Raw genomic sequence first — 6,536 nt, 5'->3', positions numbered from 1 at the left:
CTCTTCGCTGGCTCAGGCTCTTCGGTACAGCTTCTGGTCACGATTCCCGAGCAGGAGAGAAGGAGGAGGAGGGAGCCGCAGCAGCGCTGTGTTATTGGTGGAGGCGCTGCTGCTACTGCCCCTCTGCTTCACTATAGGCTGTTCTCGGAAGACAGCCTATAGTGAAGCAGAGGGACAGCAGCAGCAGCGCCTCAACCAGTAGTAAAGTGCTGCTGCGGCTCCCTCCTCCACCTCCCTCCTCCTCTTTCTCCCCCGTACCGCTGCGCTGCGCTCCTCTCCTCTCCTCTCTGTCCGGGCGGCTGTGTGCTGCGGGCAGCGGTTGCCCACAGCACACAGCGGCATGTAATGAGTCAATTTGACTCATTACATGCTTTGGGCCCCTGGACAGTGGCGGGCCCCAGTGCAACGCACTGGTTGCACTGGCGGTAGTTCCGCCTCTGGGCTTCTCCTCCTTTTTCAGAGCAATCTGGGATGATTTGGAAATTTCCTTTCCACTGGAATGCTTGGTCTGGCTATGGCATCACAAGTCTCAGCCACCTCTCTGGGCACTGTCTTTCTTACTTGTATCTCTTGTCATACTTCCGCACTTTACATAACTTTCTCTGGCTGTCTGCTTGCACATCTCCCCCTCGTGGTGTCTCAGCTAACACTCCACACTAGGGATGGCCATCGACCATTGATGATTCCAAATCATTGATGGTTTATGGCCGATGTCGATTGTTTTTGCCATTGATGGCAGAGAACCAGATTGTTTTTCTCCATCGATGGCACAGCCTTTTTTTTTGCAATGTGTCGGGACACAGAGCATAGTTCTGCCCCCGACACCTGCTAAGTCCTGACCCTGTTTTATTATTGGCCCCGCGGCCTGGCCAGCACCTTTCAGTGATGGCCATTGAGTGGTGCAAACCATCGATGGTTTGCCATAGAGGGTTCAAGTGCCATCGATGGTTATCACCGATGGTGCCATCCAGAGGCGGATTGCCCATAGGGTCTACAGGGAAGATTCCCGGTGGGCCGACGCACCCGTGGGGCCTGTTTTGTTTGAGGACATGTGGTCCTATTTATAGACATAATGAATAAGATGCCAAACAATTTGCATATATGAAAATGACTTTGCCACTTAGCCTGTGATTGCAGATTATCTAGTGTATGCTCTGTCTGCCTGCTTGGCTGACATATAAGATTGAGTGAATAGTGATTGGGATACGGTTGGTGTAATAAGGAAGAAAATATATCTTTCTAAAGAATTATATAGTTTCCTAAATTCTGAAGGTGTATCATATAATGTGCTCATAACATTTAATTTTATTTCCTTTTAACTTCCCCTTGATGTTGGACATCCCCACTATCTGGAAAGTCTTGAGTGGAGGGTGCTGCTGCCATGGCCCATGGCTAGACCTTACACCTCTGGTGCTGCCCATGTGGGGCCACTAGTACAAATTTTTCCAGGGCCACTTTTTATTCCCAATCCGCCCCTGGTGCCATCGACGGCAGCCCACCGATGGCCATCCCTACGCCACACACTTCCCCCTCACTCTGCTCTACTTCCCTCTCCTTGTTTTCATTGACCACGCGCCCAGGTTCAGAGGTCATCCAGTTGCTGACCTGTGGGGTTTTGGTAACCCCTGCAGCACCTGTAGCTTGATAACTAGCCATACTTGCCTACTTTTGAAAAAGTATTTCAGGGAGATTGTGAAAGTAACACCTATCAGCACGTACGTGGACTGCTACATCCGAGAGGCGTGTCATGAAAATGACTTACATCCAAATGTAAATGAGCCTCAAAGTTAGTAAGATCCACTTGTTGAAGAAAATACACTGATATTTTGCAGGATTTGTTCGTGTATTATGTTATACAAGAGGTTCCATATACTGTAAGTGGCCATGGGAAATCTTATTTAAAATGCATGTACTCAGGGGCAAACACAGGATTTAGTAAGGGGGGGGGTGTGTGTATATATATATATATATATATATATATATATATATCCTCAAGTAGCCGGCACTCCCCCTCCTTGCAAACAGCTGCCGTGGTGCTCTTTATACCAAAGTCACACATCTTGCACTAATAAGGCATTCAACGGACCTTTCAGTAAAAACTCAAAGTCACTGCATTCCTGTTTGGGGCTTTATTAACCCTTTGTCAAGCAGCACAAACATACATATTGACAAAAATGTTTACCTTAAATGCCCTCTCCATCTGCACCAGGTCCCGGGCAACCCTGCACGCCGCCAGCCGCAAGTGTAGGACTTCCGGTTGTTCCCCAGTTTCGCCCCCCACTTCCGCCTGTCCACGCTGTCATGGTAACCCTGCACCTGCACAGGGGAGAAACACCTCGCGTGCGGGGATCTTGAGAAAGAAAAAGATACATAGATATGATACTGTAGCTCTCTGCTGCTGCATCAATGCAGCAGCTCCGCGGTCGCAATCGCAGATTTTTTAATTGGTACTTGGAAACCCCCCCTGCGTGCGCCACTGTAGCCATAGGGATCATTGTGCCGCCATAGGGATCATTGTGCCTTATAACCAATGCAGAGAAATAACACTGATGATCCCATTTGAATGTATATATCTCTGATTTATTTTTTCCCTAAAGAATGTAACAGTTGTATAATGGGGATAAGGTTCAGTCAGGGAGATTGCTGGTCAATTCAGGGAGACAGGGAGATTGCTACTATTTCAGGGAGTCTCCTGCAGAATGAGGGAGAGTAGGTAACTATGTATGCTGGTTAGCAGGGTCTCGGCTGGGATGCCACACCTGCACATTAGAGATATTACCAGAATAATGGTGAGTCTACTCACTTGTGCCACCAGCTAGAGAGGAGGCGACTGCCCCTCCTCACGTAATACTTACTCCCTTCCCTGCCCTGTATATATTCATAATTCTCTGTAATAGGATATTGACAGATAAACCTCGAGTTAAGGTTCTCTTCCCTGAGTAACAAACAACAGGAGGCTTGAGGAGGGACATACCAGAGGAGGAGACGGGGGAAAGGGGGGAGGGCGGAAGAACTGTAATACACATATTATATGGCGTGGAAGTCTGCCTATAGAGAATTAAAGCATATACACCTATTGTTAATTAAAACCTGTAACTGCACATGACTCTACTCTGACGTATTTCAAATTTTATAAACCTGGAAAATGCTTTGTACCAACAACAGAGAACATAAAATAAAACACTATCATCCGCAGTAATAAAATATGGACATGGAGTCTCCAGTTCCCCCACACAGGCAATCAAAAAGCGAGTTGGTTGGTAAGTACTCGGAGCTAATGAGAAGTTAGGGAGACATTTACCAAGCAGTGATAAGAGCAGAGAAGTGAGCCAGTGGAGAAATTGCCCCATCAACCAATCAGCAGCTCTGTATCATTTTATAGTATGCAAATTATAGATGTTACTTCAGTGCTGATTGGTTGCCATGGGCAAATTCTCCACTGGCTCACTTCTCCGCTCTTATCACTGCTTAGTAAATGTCCCCCTGCAGTGTGAAATCTTATTCTTATTATTATTATTATTATTATATTATTTAGTTTGGTTTTGGCAAGTGTCAGAAATTAATTCATTTATTTATTGGTATTTTTATGCCTTTACATCAGAGGTTCTCAAACTCGGTCCTCGGGAGCCCACACAGTGCATGTTTTGTAGGTCTCCTCACAGAATCGCAAGTGAAATAATTAGCTCCACCTGTGGACCTTTTAAAATGTGTCAGTGAGTACTAATACACCTGTGCACCTGCTGGGTTACCTGCAAAACATGCACTGTGTGGGCTCCCGAGGACCGAGTTTGAGAACCTCTGCTTTACATAGTCAAAGCAGGCACGGGGGGGGGGGGGTTGTTTGACTGGAAACCCCCCTCCTATTGGCTAGCAGCTCAAATTATAACAACAATAGTATACTATATAATACGATTTAGTAGACCTGCCGCCGCAACATGCAGTTTAAGGCACAAAGCAGAGCTGCTCACATGCCTAGTGGTATCAGTTTCTTCAACCTGGTTTGTTGTGTGTGTGTATCTGAGTCCTCAGTGAGTGCACTGGACCATAGAGTAGCTACCAGGAAGAAAAGACAGGCGCCTTAACATAAGGTGGTGGGAGAATGTGAGCTTAGAAAGTGTTGTTCTGTCTCTTACTGGTTCTATTATGCTTGTGTATTTATTTATTATGGGATGTTTAACCTTTTCCTGATCACTTATGTTATTTATATTAGTTAAATATGTTTAATACAATCAATGCTATAGACCAGAGGTTCTCAAACTCGGTCCTCGGGAGCCCACACAGTGCATGTTTTGCAGGTAACCCAGCAGTAGCACAGGTGTATTAATTACTCACTGACACATTTTAAAAGGTCCACAGGTGGAGCTAATTATTTCACTTGCGATTCTGTGAGGAGACCTGCAAAACATGCACTATGTGGGCCCCCGAGGACCGAGCTTGAGAACCTCTGCTATAGACCATAGGTTCTCAAACTCGGTCCTCTGGACCCCACACAGTGCATGTTTTGCAGGTCACCCAGCATGTGCACAGGTGTATTCATTACTCACTGACACATTTTAAAAGGTTCACAGGTGGACCTAATTATTTAACTTGAGATTCTGTGAGTAGACCTGCAAAACATGCACTGTGTGGGGTCCTGAGGACCGAGTTTGAGAACCTGTGCTATAGACCATCTACAGTGTTAATTATTAATACTGTATTCCTTAAGGGTAGCAGTTGATTTACCGAAGGACACAATACCGACGGTCATAATCCTGACAGCTATTGACCGACAGTCAAAATACCGACATGGTCAAAATACCGACATTTATTATACCAAAATGTTCAAAATGCGACATACTGTAGTCAGAATATCGATATTTGAAATGCCGACATGTCAAAATGCTGACGTACGTTTTGGGGAATTTTTGCCCAAAAACAGACTTGTTCACACTTTACCATCCCAGTGGACCTGGAGGGGGAATATAATAGTGTGCCCTGGAGGGGGAATAAAATAACGTGCTAAACAGGAACATGGTACACTTACATGGTGTCCATGTCGGCCTATGTCGACATGGACACAAACCCCCCTAAAAAACTCATGATGGCATTTTGAAATGTCGGTATTCAGACTATGTTGGCATTTCGAACATGACGGCATAATGAATGTCAGTATTTTGACTGTGTCAGTATTTTGACTGTAAATGGCTGTCGGGATTCTGACCGTCGGTATTGTGTCAGTCGGTAAATCATACTGAACCCTTCCATACACTATCTAGTGTTTAAAAAGACTAATATGCACATATATGTTCCAGGATCAATACTAGTTTCTTCTACTATTCCCCCACACTTCCGCACTTGCTCCAATGTTCTGCAGAGAGGGAAATTGCTGATTGCATTTGAAAACGCCCCTCTAGAAATCCTGCATTTGCCACTGCTTTTTCTTTTCTGTAGCACAATTTGTAGAAACCTCTGGCAGATCAGGGGTTACACTGCAATAGTTCTGAGCCTCACAGGGGATTAACTGTTTGCTGCTTTCCCAAATAGTTTCAATAAAGGGAATTATACCGCGCTAAATGGTCATTTCTGTGTGTAACAGTTCCGTTTAGATAGTTGTACATTGTATAATGGGAGCGCTTGTACAGTATATAAATGCAATATCTGTGGGAAAGGAAAAGGTTAGTGTAATGTTTATAAACATTACTCTTTGCATTCCCAAATGGTTAAGCCATCATTTTCTGTACTCTCAATAAACAGTTGGAAGCAGGGGTGGATTGGGATGGAAAACCACCCCTGAAAAATTTATGGAAGCAGCCCTAATGGGGGTGCGGTCTGATGAAGGGTTGTGTTCTGTTGAGGGGAGCCGGGATCCCTCATAGGGCCTGATTGTATGCAATTGTGGCCTTCCTTGCGTCTTTTGCTGCAGTTGTGTCTGAGACCAGGGGTGGATTGGGAACTAAAAGTGGCTCTGCAAAATTTTGTAGAAGTGGCCAACATGGGCAGCACAAGAGGTATTCCATACTATGTAGCCATAGCAGCATCACTGGTAGGAAGTCTAGTTTTAGACAGGCCCATCTCTTTTACATCTGACCCATATTATGTAACATTATGGGACGTGCAGTGAGCTAAATGGCTCAGGAGACTTAAGGGGGGTACTCACTGAGCGATCGCTGCTTAAAATCTAAGCAATCTGACTAGATTGCTTAGATTTTAAGCCTGATCGCTCCATGTGTACCCCCTACAGCGATAGCGATGCGCAGCCCCGCGCATCGCTATCGCTGGTGCTACATTGGCCTGCCGTTCAGGCCAATCTAGTGGGTCGCTCATTTCACCCGCTGGGTGAAATGAGCGCCCCCCCCCCCCCCCCCCGTCTCCCCCCGCATGCTCAGCACACATCGTGCTGTGCTGAGCGGCGGGAGAGATGTGTGCTGAGCGGTTCGCTCAGCACACATCTCTCCCGCACCGGCCAATGAGTACTGGCCTATACAGTATGGGAGGAATCCAGCCCCTGTAACAGGTACCAGAAGCCAATCCCCTAGTGAGTATATAGGGGGTCATTC

The sequence above is a fragment of the Pseudophryne corroboree genome, chromosome 2 (genome assembly GCF_028390025.1).
Source record: "Pseudophryne corroboree isolate aPseCor3 chromosome 2, aPseCor3.hap2, whole genome shotgun sequence".
NCBI lineage: Eukaryota > Metazoa > Chordata > Amphibia > Anura > Myobatrachidae > Pseudophryne > Pseudophryne corroboree.
This window is presented reverse-complemented; position numbering follows the sequence as displayed.